This window comes from Pseudorca crassidens, chromosome 16, assembly GCF_039906515.1.
Source record: "Pseudorca crassidens isolate mPseCra1 chromosome 16, mPseCra1.hap1, whole genome shotgun sequence".
NCBI classification, from domain to species: domain Eukaryota; kingdom Metazoa; phylum Chordata; class Mammalia; order Artiodactyla; family Delphinidae; genus Pseudorca; species Pseudorca crassidens.
Genome location: NC_090311.1, coordinates 46,162,904 through 46,175,377, shown reverse-complemented (window position 1 = coordinate 46,175,377; position 12,474 = coordinate 46,162,904). Strand labels below are relative to the sequence as shown.

The following is a 12,474-nucleotide window of genomic DNA, read 5'->3' as shown; positions in this document are numbered from 1 at the left end:
GAAGTACCACGTGGCACACGATGGGGGGTGGAGGAGGGCCAGATTCACCTGAACTCTGAGAGAAACAGATGCCTTTCTCATCCCAGATGCTACCAGGGTCTAAAATTGCCCTCTTTAGTGTGCTTAACTTGCTGGTCCTACAGCCTGGCAGGCCAAGCGACCTGTCCAGCCAGCAGGTGTAAAGGGGGATGAATGAAGCGGGTCTGACACATGCAGTGAGCACAGGCCCAAACCCTCAGACTCAGACGGTCTAGAATCAAATTCTACTGCCATGTATTAGCACTTTAGCCCTCAGCAAGCAACTTAACCTCTTTAGCATCTAAGTTTCCTCGACTCTGAGACGGGGGAACAGCGGCATGTACTTCACTGGATTTAGGGGAGAATTAAATGAGGTGCCACATAGAAAGCACTTAGCACAAGCCTAGAATATAACAGGTGCTTAATGAATTAATGTTATTATATATAATCATATCTACTTAATGAAATCCTCACACAACCCTGAGTGAACTATAATGTTCACTTACAAAGGAAGAAGAGGCAATGTATAGTCCAATACAATCTGCATGTGATAACGCAATGCACCACAAATGCTTGACGGAACTCCTGAACACGTATATTTGCACAAAAACTATGATATTAAATGGAGGCTCAGTAAATGACTGTGAATGGCATGATCACCATGAGTAACGACACCTAGTCAGCAGACGGTATCTGCTGGAATATCTCAATTTAAAAGTTCTATAACAGATTTGTAAACAGTAAATTGACATGAAGTATGGCCACGTTTAATGCAACAGTAACAAAAAGATAGCTACAGAATGACCTAAAACTGGTTGGGGGCAAGTCAAAATTAAGATCTGGACCCCAGTGATCTGAAATCTTAAAACTCTGAAATGGCCTCGAAATGTCTAAATTCTGTTCTTTCGACAAATAAGCTAGATAACAGATTTTAAAAGTGGGGGCGGGGGGGGTAAATAGTCCAATATTTATGTTTTTGGAAAAGAAATAACTTTTTCATGTTTTCTTTCCTCTCGTTTTAAAAGAGCCACACATGTAAGAGTCACAGCTGCAGCCACATAAAACCAAGTGGGCCTGGTGTTCTCTGGCAGGGTTTCCAACTCCCCACGCGACTGCCGTAGTCAGCCCGCTGCCGACTCCACTGGCAGCTACTCAGAGGAGAACCCAGTAATAAACATAAACTTACAATTCCAATCAGATGCAGGCAGGGCAAATGCTCCTTGGCTTCGCCACACTCACGCAGGAATGAGAAATCAGCCCAGGCTGTGGGACCTGGGGCTGATACTGCGATAATGATCTGTCAGAAGCAACGTGGACCCAGGGCCAAACTGCTAGCAACGCTGCACAGTCAGCTGAACTGCACCAGAAACATACGTCCTTCAGTTGTAACCTACAGGCACGCCTTGTCGATGGAACCCTTAGAATACACCTGAGAAGTTAATTTATTTTCAAAGGAGAATTTCCAGCATTTCAAGGATGTTCAAAAATGACAGGGCAGAAAAACACAGCTAGCTGCCACTGTGCTGAAATTCAGAGCCTCCTCTCTGTGCATGTGCATGCCCCGTACTGTCCCCAACCTCTCTCCCCCACACACCTGTGTACCCTTCAGAGCTCTGCCCGAGTAGCACCTCTGGAAGAAGCCATCCCTGACCGGCCAGTTAGGCGTCGCATCCTCCAAGTAGGTGCCTTCCCAACACCATGGCACCTGGGCACACCTGACGTCTCCACTAGAACGCTAGCACCTACCAGAGTGTTAGCATCTTTTGAAATCCGTATCTGTCTCCCCCATTAGACTGAGGGAGACTGTCTCAGTCATTTTTGTATCTTTAGAGACTAGTATAATGCCCACCTCACAAGACGCTCAATAAATGCTCAGGGAATGAATGAATGAGGTTCTGAATTGGGCTGGGGATGAGGAAGACACCAGGGGTAGAGAAGCATGGCTTGAAAACGGTCAAAGTGGGTCCCTCAGAAATGGGTTCAAGAAACGCCCCGTTCTACCTCCTTTAGGGCCTGCCTCCTGCTGCATTCCTACCCCTTCTACATACGTGACTTTAAAGTACTACTCCGAGCTGTAGCCACTGCCTAAACGTGGCTGGGCCCACTGCAAAGAAGGAGGCCTGGCAGAGGGTGACTGCAAAGCCAGGTGTTTAATTTAGAATTTTATAAGGAGGAAAAAAAAGGAGAGGAGGTTAAGCTCACTATGTTGAATGACAAAAATTTTGTAAGTTATTTTCAAGCCCTGATGTCTGTTTTTGGGGGGTTCCCAGGGGATTCACTTTGCAACAAGACTGGTTTTTGCACACCAGCTGATTGGAAGAAATCAGGAGTCCTGAGTTTGGGTCCAAGCCTCCCTAGGACCAGGTGGGAAAGGCTGAGCAAAAGGTTCGACTTTTTATGAAAGACTTGATCTTCTAGCAGAGGAAAAAAGAAGTTTAACTAGCCCTATATTTACATCACTAGAAAGGAAATAATGTTTCTAGTGTTCCCACTTTCATCTTTTTCTTTAATCCATACATATAATAGTCACAGCTGCAACCAAACAAAATGAGGTGAGTGTGTTATTCACTGGGAGGTTTTCTAACTCCTATAGTCCCTCAGACTCCAGGGGCGGCCATTAGAGCAGAACCCAGCAAAAAGCACAGATTTAAGATACCCACTGAGAAGGGAAAACCAGATGCAGGTCCATAACTAGTAAGGGGAGGTCCGAACTTTAGAAACATCATTTAACACCACTGTATTTGTCTCCTCGACCACAGTGAGCCAAATAATAGGTCCTTATAGGACTAAATGAGATAATATGTATACTATACCCTTTAGAAACTATTTTTTAATACTACATACATGTCAGATACTATCTTATAATTATGGGCAGGAGATTACACAAAAAAAAGTAAAATTGAGAAATTTTAGTTAACTGTAGGTTAAACGTGAATAAATAGTAACAAATGTCAAAACACTTGGAATCGCAATCTTGGGCAGGCAGGAGTTAAGTGCAGCCCCCAAGTCTAGAAGGCCATCATGCTACTGCACCTGTACTATCAGTCAAGATCAAGATTATCATGGTCACTCTAGGCACAATGTCCTACACACCTAGTACAGCAAGGAATGTGGAAACTAAGCCTTATAAGGCACAAGAGAAGCATCTGGAACACTGACCTCAGAACAGAGAAAATTGTGAGGAACCAAAGTGTAATCCTGACCTATCCACACTCAGAACCAATAAGCAGGCTGTGAGGTTGGAAGAATGCCCCCTGGGCAGACGTCTAGTGACCCCTAGTTTGTTCAAAGGAGAAATAATTTTTTATTTCTCCCCAAACAATTACTGATAATGTACTTATAGTCATATAGATATTTTATCACTAAGTGGACCTTAATCATACTAATAAAAAATGTATTAGAGGTAAGAAAAGCCTAACATCAAACAACACTAAGTTTATAACAGCTAATGAGTTGCCTGTGCATATTACATACAATTGTTAAAGTGCTTTTTACCTTGGAAGAACATCACATCTTCATACATATCAATATTTATATAAGCTCTTCCTCATGATTCTCACAGACCCTCTTACTGGCTTGATGGAATCTTTGTAGTAAATGTTTTACCTAGTGGGCATGCAAATAACAAGAGAAGCTAATATTTGTTGATTGTCTGACATTTGCCAAATATCTTAGATGTATTACCTTTTGTAATCCTCCTATCACCCTTGAAGAAGGTACTGCTAAGATCCCCATATACAAATGGGGAGATATACAAGACCTCATAGCTATTAGGGGAGACTGGCATTCTGACGCCATGGCCTGTGATTTCTACCCCCTATGCCATATATTACCTCCTTAAGTAACACTGGCTAGCTCTGGACAAGCTGTGTTTTGAAATTATATATACATATATATTATGTATACGTTTTTTAAATTTAGAGGCAGAAAACAAACTCTAAGTAATAATAACAACTAATGGTTACCAATGCTCACTGTGTGCTGGGCACTGTTCTAAGTATTTACATGTATTAAATAATTTAATCCTTACAACCCTATGAGACAGATACTATTCTTAATCCCTTTTTCACAATTAAAGAAAGGTAGGCAGGGACAGGTAAAGCAGCCTGCTCAAGATCACCAATGTGAAGATTCTAACCCGGAGTCTGTGCTCCTAACTGTTGCATAATCTTGCCTCTCAAAAAGTATTTTCAAACTTCCAAAATTCACCCCTTTGCTCATAGCACCAGCCAAAAGGTCAATAATCACCTCTTTAAATGCTATACAATGAAAATGAAATGCTATACAAAAAAAAAAAAAATGAAAACAACTGCAAAAGAGCAAATCAAATTATAAAACTTCAATTCAAATTTGTCTCAAAAAACATTAGTGCTAAAAGTTTGAGGAGATGGGCTTCCCTGGTGGCGCACTGGTTGAGAGTCCGCCTGCCGATGCAAGGGACACGGATTCGTGCCCCGGTCCGGGAAGATCCCACCTGCCGCGGAGCTGCTGGGCCTGTGAGCCATGGCCGCTGAGCCTGTGCGTCCGGAGACTGTGCTCCGCAATGGGAGAGGCCACAACAGTGAGAGGCCCGCATACCGCAAAAAAAAAAAAAAAAAAAAAATTTGAGGAGAGGAAAGACGGCCTTCGTTTTTGTACGATAACATGATTCCTTCCCCACCTCGCTACTGTGCAGAGTGGGTCAAAACTCACTCTTCACTGGACACCTGCTAACTTTTCCAAGTAATAGTAAAATCAGCTTAGTAATTCTTTTGACTACAGGTAATCTGGGCTGAACAAACACATAAGATACACTTAATACCAGACAAACCGATATACAGGCATACCTTGGAGATATCACAGGTTCGGTTCCAGACCACCGCAACAAAGCAAATATTGCAATAAAGCTAGTCACATGAATTTTGTGGTTTCTCAACACATATAAAAGTTATGTTGGGGCTTCCCTGGTGGCGCAGTGGTTGACAGTCCACCTGCTGATGCAGGGGACGCGGGTTCATGCCCCGGTATGGGAAGATCCCACATGCCGCGGTCTGGGAAGATCCCACATGCCGCGGAGCGGCTGGGCCCGTGAGCCATGGCCGCTGAACCTGCACGTCCGGAGCCTGTGCTCCGCAACGGGAGAGGCCACAACAGTGAGAGGCCCGTGTACCGCAAAAAAAAAAAAAAAAAGTTATGTTTACACTAGACTGTAGTCTATTAAGTGTGTGACAGCATTATATCTAAAAGAACAATGTACATACCTTAATTAAAAAATGGTTGGCCAAAAAAACGCTAACCATCATCTGAGCCTTCAGTGAGTCATAGCAGTAACGTCAAAGATCACTGATCACAGATCACCATAACAAATATAATAATGAAAAAGTTTGAAATACTGTGAGAATTACAAATGTGACACAGAGATATGAAGTGAGCAAACGCTACTGGAAAAATGGCAATGATAGACTTGCTTAAGGCAGGGTGTCACACACCTTCGATTTGTAGAAAGTGCAGTTATCTGTAAGCACGATAAAACGAAAGGCAATAAAAGGAGGTATCGCCTATACTCAAATGCCTACACCAACCTACAAAAAAGGCAAAATATATCTATTAATGGGAATTATCAAATATTAGTAGCCCAAGATTATATATGAATAAAATGAACGTGCCCTCTCCAAAATTTCAAGGAAGTCACTTACTTTGCTGTTTGAAATTTACAACTGACCTTATTGCTCTGTTTTCATTTTTACGTTGTAAGAGCCACCAAGATCTGTAGCGATTGTGAGGGAAAAGTCACACATCATACAGTTAAATCATTTCTAATATAGAGTGAAATTTCACTCTCAGGATCGTTCTCCGCTTATTGCAATATCCATGAAAAAATTCTACAACAGAAGCACAGTGAGTACAATTTGATTTTTTAAAAATATACTCAAGGCACCTAGCTGGGTATTTAATATAGTTTGCATTTCTGTAGTGCAATAAGTTTTCTATTTCAGACAGCTAAGAATTCCTTACAGATTAGTCTAATTTGCTAAATTGAGATACTCAGTGTTTTACTTTTCTTATCTGCCTTTTTATGGTCTATCTGGTGGACTTAATTGGCACATCTGAGCAGATGAAATACTCTCAGTTAGGAGTCCAGATCTCACAGAGTAAATTAAGACTGATGCAGACAATTATGCACTGGGGCTGAGGATGAGAGGTGTGTGCAGAGCACGGAGCAGAATTAGTCTTCATTTGTGTCTTAGCTTCGTCATTTAAAAGAAGCCAGGATGATCTCTAAGAAAAGTCCTAAAGGGAGTTAACTTTTTCTTCTCTCTTTAAAATATAGAGTCCTAGAAGAAGAAAAGAACACAAGTTTATTTCTTGAGAAAGAAATCAACTCCCAGAAACTGATGACAAGAACAATCTTCAAATAATTATACTTAGTTTCTGGATCAAACCTAGACTAAATTTTTACCAAATTCAGATTTTTAGAAATCAAATGATCTGCGTTTTGTTTTTTTTTTTTAAAGGTACAAGCAAATCAAGCTCTACACTGTATCAATAATTTGGCCTTTGCCTAAGTGTGACCTGAATCCATGTGCAGCACAAACAAAGATGCAACTGAAGGATAAACATGGGACGATCGCGCTGCAAAGGGATTGGCTCTAGGCAAAAGGAAGAGGAAGAGGCTCGGTGAAAACAATAAAATGGAGACAGAGCAGCTGAGACTGTGGTTCTAGGAGGCATGGCCTTCAGCGCCGTTTCAAGCAAAGGAATGGGGCCTGCAAAAGTGTGGGCTTGGTCCTCATCAAGCAATGGGAGAAAGTGATCACTGAGGCCACGCTTTCTGAGCCCACCGCACCAGTCCACACTGACAGGCCACTCCCTCCTGACCCAAACCACCGGCTTCTCCACTTGCTGCTATCCTGGGCAAAGGACTTCAGCCTTCTCGGCTCAGGTTCCTATCTCCTAGGGCGCTGTGAGGACTAAGCCAATAGAGCCACATACAGCGAAGCACTGCCAAGTGGTAAGCACTCACTAATGTCGGCTATCTTAGCTCTCATAAGCACCTCCTCCCTCACCCACGGATACCACCCTTGCTCAGGGCCTCCAAATTTCAAATCCAAGAGGCTTTTTTCAACATTCATCCTCCTCAGCTTTACTCATTTCGGCATCTGAAAATACCGACAGCCTTCCCCTCCTAGAACTATGCATGTATACAGCTAAACCCTCCAAACCAGGATCCAACTCGCCCCTGGCCACAGAAGCCACAGTGCTCAAGAGACAGGGTGCTGAAGATACCATTTTCCCAGATGATTAAGTCTTACGGGGGCTTAGAAGATACTCTGTAAGATTTACACAATGAATGGAGCCATCTGACCTTTTGTTTGTTTGTTTGTTTTTGCGGTACGCGGGCCTCTCACTGTTGTGGCCTCTCCTGTTGCGGAGCACAGGCTCCGGACGTGCAGGCGCAGTGGCCATGGCTCACGGGCCCAGCCGCTCCGCGGCATGTGGGATCTTCCCGGACCGGGGCACGAACCCGTGTCCCCTGCATCGGCAGGCGGACTCTCAACCACTGCGCCACCAGGGAAGCCCTGATCTTTTTTAACTCAAAGTTATTCACGGTAAATAAAGTTCAAAATGGGGCAAAAGAAAAGAAAAACCTCTAACGACAAAACTGTATTAGAAGCCGTTACATCAACCGGTGTCATGACTACAGACGCGAGTTACACCACACCACGAGGCAAATGCTATGCCCATCCACACCAGATCAGTCAAGTTTTCTAGAGTCCCTAGCAATCTCCCCAAATCTTTACCCAGCTGACTTGGGTCTAGGGTTTGGTCTCCAGCCCAGGGAGGTAGGGGTAGCTATGTTCTGATTCTTGGCACCACCATGTGGCCACACATAGGTACTGCCCATTCCACCCAATTCCACAAATGAAAGGAAACCGCCGTTTACACAACCCGGTCCTGGCTTCAAATCCCAGCTCTTAACCAGTGACATCATGGGCAAACGGATCACCCTGAAAAGGCCAAGATAAAGTGTTTGTGCAGCCTACTATAATTAGAACAACTGAAAGATATATATGCATAGGATCAAAGGCTGGAATGAAATATAAAAAAATAGAGGTGCAGGTAGTTTTTTCTATCTTAATATTATCACAATTTCACTATTAAAAAACAAGGAACTGGGGGCTTCCCTGGTGGTGCAGTGGTTGAGAGTCCACCTGCCGATTCACGGGACGCGGGTTCGTGCCCCGGTCTGGGAAGATCCCACATGCCGCGGAGCGGCTGGGCCCGTAAGCCATGGCCGCTGAGCCTGCGCATCCGGAGGCTGTGCTCCGCAACGGGAGAGGCCACAGCATTGAGAGGCCCGCGTACCACAAAAAAAAAAAAAAAAAAAAAACACACACACACACACACACACAAAACAAGGAATTATCAAAAGTGAAAGGTCAGGAGCAGGGTACGGGAAGCCTTCAAACTATCTGGAGGTACCAGTTCAAATCCATTTCAGGCTGTGATCTCAGCAGCTTGGCCCAAAGTACCAGATAATCTGAGGTGACTCAGGCACCACCTACTGAAGAGTCTGTTTCTAAATTCTACTGTTCCACTGACTGAGGGGGGGGGGGTGGGGATTTATCCCGGCAGCAATACCAAGCTAACTTCGGGCTAGAGTTGAGCATTACATCCTCAAATCCCAACATCCTTACCAACAATTCTTTCCAACCTCCTCAAAGGTTTCCTAAATGGGGACATCGTAAGGGCCTCTGATAAGGAAGAATGCTACCAACCTCACCTCAGAATTAGTGGGAGCTCAAAGCCCAAGTGCAGTGCCCAGCTCCTGCTGCTCCGGGCTGAGCCCTAAAGGTGCTCCCCAGGGGATTCTCAAGCACACACCTTGGTAAGAACCCGATGAACTATTATACACAGCACTGAGCTGAATAAACTGGCCCCAAAGCTCCTGCCCAGGCCCTCTCCTATGTAAACACAATTGTGCAGGGTACATAAAGTTTAGAGAAAATGATATACAAACTCAATCTGCCAAAACTTACGGCCTCAGAAAGGAAGAGAATATATAAAGTCCACTTATATATATCAAAGTAGTTCCCAAACATGCCAGTGCCTCAGAATCACCTGGGAAAGCCTTTTTAAATGACCACCTGGTAGTCCCACGTACACATTTTGAATCAGCACCTCCAACGGTGGAGCCCCCAGTGATTCTGCAGGATCAGCCCATGGGCTGGGAATCTTTGCCTTAGTCTATGCTCATTGCCAAGAAAATACAGCTGTTAGGTGAGCAACTTAAGCAGTCATGGCTGGCAAATGGAAATAGAAAGGAGAGATTCAGAGTATAGGTTTAAGTCAAATTATAAATGTTCTCCCTAGTCGTGCCAGCAGGAGACAGACCTTATTTGGAAGTGCATCCTCTCACTCGGGGTGTCAACGGACCTACACTGCAAGTCTGACCCAAGCAGTACATCCACTGCTGGGGAAAGAGGCATGAGTTGGTGACATTTTTTGTTTGTTATATCTCACTGTTGGCAAACAGCATGTTGCTTACTTCCCCCTGTTGTCCCCGTGCCAAGGTAGACATCACCAATGGATTGCGGCACTCTTTCCCAGGGAAGCCAAACAGGCCTCAGTCTCCCCCGAACAGATTACCACTGCCAAAGGTGGGAGCTGGCTGGCAAAGGCAAGGGCTTGTGCCCTCCCTGTCTTGAAGTGGCAGCTTAGCAACTGGACTCCTCTGCAGACCACGGCCACCATGCCAATACCCAAAGCAATCCAGACGAGACCCTTGAGGAAACAACGTGCCCCCAAAGCAATGCAAGTATTTTCCTGTTCAGTGATGCACCTGAAGTTTGGGGGTAAATGTGGCAAGTTTTAACCTGCATCCTCAGGTCCATATCAACATATCTGAATGACCCAACAGACCAGGCCCAGTGCTGGGATGAACGTCCTCCACAAAATCTTTCCCAAATACCTCAGTCTGATTTCATTACGCCCTGCACACTGGTTAGGTCCCATCTGTGCCCACGGTCCCCTAAAAGACTGCAGATTCCTCACAGGAACCCCTAGACGCCAGTCCTAGAATGGAGATGTGCATTCATGCAGTGAGAGCAAAGATGAAGCAATGGAGATGACCTCACATCTCAACTGGAAAATGAACCAACTACACTGAGGGAACCGGGATTGCAGATCTCTGTTCACCTAGCGGGGAAAGGTGCACGTATGAAATATTTGGTCTTCTAGGCCGCTCTGGGCTCACCAGGGACATATATCACCCAACACTGAATGTGTGTTATTTCTGTTAAGTGTTTGGCACCTGGAGCTCCCAGACCCTAGCTTTCTAAAGCAGCAATAGATTTTAAGGAAGACCTCACAACTGAGAGCCATACCCTAATGGAAACGTGAGTACCCCAAAATTAAAATAAAAAATAATGGATGCTTTGTAAGATCTGTTAGCATTAACATGAATAAGAAACGACAGAATATTTGCTTCTAAGAAGTGGCCCATCCATCATGGTACATTATCAAAGGTATGAAAATCAGGGAACACCATTGAGCAGACAGCCTCCAAATGCAACAGAACAGAGAAGAAAGCAGGATAAAAATGTTGGAAAGGCAAAATACACGGGCATTTTATAAGATGCTTAAAACTTCCAAGACTGATCTGAGGTCTTGGGCTAAGTCAGAGAAAGCAGGATCATCTACTAGCCAGATGCAGAAAAGGTTAAGCTGTAGAAAAGGCCTAACAGGAAATTCCCACTGAGCGTCAGCTAAAACTAAAGACACCTAGTTAGGACTAATCTAGAGCTAATGAAAGACCTAATACTCTCCAAGTGGAGAGAATAAAGGGGGTGAGATGTCTAGGAGTCGCCCACTTTCACTTCTAAGGGTTCAAAACAGCATTATAATCAACAGGGCTATAACCAACACATATTTAAGTCCAAAAGGTACCTACCTTGGGTACATATTCCTAAATTCTAACCATTAGGAAAAACTCATTTTCTATGTTGTAAACTATATGGGGCTTTATTCTTCTTATCCATCAACAAACCAGTGCTAAGATAAGAAATCCTAAAGTGTTTTTCTTCCCTCAAGGGGATACCATTACAATTTCATTCTGTCTACAAAGATCAACAACAAGAAATAACGAAGCATAGAGTGACTGGCAGTTTTAAAATATTCTTAATATGCTTCTCAATCCTGAGCATTTTGCCTTTTTAACATCCCCCAATCCAAAGGGTACCAAAGGAGATGCAGTATAAACAATTTCAATGTGGATATCTGCAATTTAACAATTATCTACCTTAATAACTGTAGCTATAAAATTTTAAGAGCTATAGTATTTTGGTAGCAATTAGAGTTATTGATATTTCCAAAATTCATTTGAGATTTTACTATAACTTGAGCAAAAAACTGACTTCTAATATGGCTTTGGAAATAACAGTTTTACAATCTTAACATTATTAAGAAAAACTTATTGCCATGAATTTAAACTAAACCTGTATTTAAAATTCAATCAAAATAATTGCCCTTGATCAAAATACTGATATACTTAAAATATATTTAATATTGACTCAATTTAATGGGAAGAATATTCATTCCACTTATAATCAATATGTTGAGATTAACACTTTTATTTTATTTTATTTTATTTTGCGGTACGCGGACCTCTCACTGTTGTGGCCTCTCCCGTTGCGGAGCACAGGCTCTGGACGCGCAGGCCCAGCGGCCATGGCTCACCGGCCCAGCCGCTCCGTAGCATGTGGGATCCTCCCAGACCGGGGCACGAACCCGTGTCCCCTGCATCGGCAGGCGGACTCTCAACCACTGCGCCACCAGGGAAGCCCAACACTTTTATTAATTCTCTACAATAGTCAAGAAAAAGACTGATGCCACTCACTGTTCAGACAACTTTACAGATATCAGATGTGCAAGCTACAATGAGAAATGACAAACATTAAGACACTCCTCAACTCTGTCTTGCTGCATAAGGTACTACCACAGTGAGAGTGTAACAGCTCTCTTAAAGACCTGGACTTAGGTTGCAGGTACTCAAATCATTGGTGAAAAGAACTATGCTACACCTGCTTCTAAAAGGATGTATGTGGCAGCTTGGATGTAGGGTGTCGGCAGTTCTAAATAACAGAAGAAAAGAGTATCAGGTCAATCTTCATTCGCAAAGGCCAGTGGAAAGCTACAAGAATTATAATAAACTAGGTCTCCCTACACTGAGAAACAAGAAAAAACTGTTGAGGACTGGGGAAAAAAGCCACCCTGGGAGCAAGTATTAAAAAAGTAATCTGTTAAGCAGATTCCCGCATCCCTTTGAGTCTCGCGGCACTCTTAAAAAGCTAAGGCGTGAGACCTGAGTCGCACAACGTCATGCTCCGTGGGACACGGTGGAGACTGTAGCATACACACTGGTTTTCTTGACTCAGAAGACGTGTGGCAACATGCAGTGCGGACTCCACAAACAAA

The 12,474-nt window shown here is 43.6% G+C and overlaps 1 protein-coding gene across 2 annotated transcripts in view; it reads right to left on the bottom strand.

Annotated features, from left to right (window-relative positions):
* ERCC6 (ERCC excision repair 6, chromatin remodeling factor) overlaps positions 1-12,474 on the bottom strand; it is a 76,201-nt gene that overhangs the window by 47,794 nt on the left and 15,933 nt on the right. The window lies entirely within an intron of this gene.